The sequence below is a fragment of the Chaetura pelagica genome, unplaced genomic scaffold, assembly GCF_000747805.2.
Source record: "Chaetura pelagica isolate M959 unplaced genomic scaffold, ChaPel_1.0 scaffold20, whole genome shotgun sequence".
Classification (NCBI taxonomy): domain Eukaryota; kingdom Metazoa; phylum Chordata; class Aves; order Apodiformes; family Apodidae; genus Chaetura; species Chaetura pelagica.
Genome location: NW_009951958.1, coordinates 2,869,647 through 2,869,938, shown reverse-complemented (window position 1 = coordinate 2,869,938; position 292 = coordinate 2,869,647).

The window sequence follows — 292 nt, the reverse complement described above, 5'->3', positions numbered from 1 at the left end:
AACCCTGTGCCTGGAGGAGGGAAGGAGGTGTCTCATCCTGACCCCCTTGGTTTAACCCCGTGCTCTGGAGGGCTGGAGAGGAGGTGTTCTCCATGTTTGTTGCTTCCCTCCCTCTGCCTTTTTTATTTTTTTTTGTGTTTAACTGGCCGCACACTAGTCAGGCTCCATCACACACCCCTCCCCTCTGCTCTCCTGAGGGAAGCGAGGCCTTTGCTGCTAAAAGTGTCCCTGCCTCTTCCCCCAGCCCCTGAAGCCAGAGCTGGCTTGGCCCGTCCTCCCGAGGGGCTTGTGC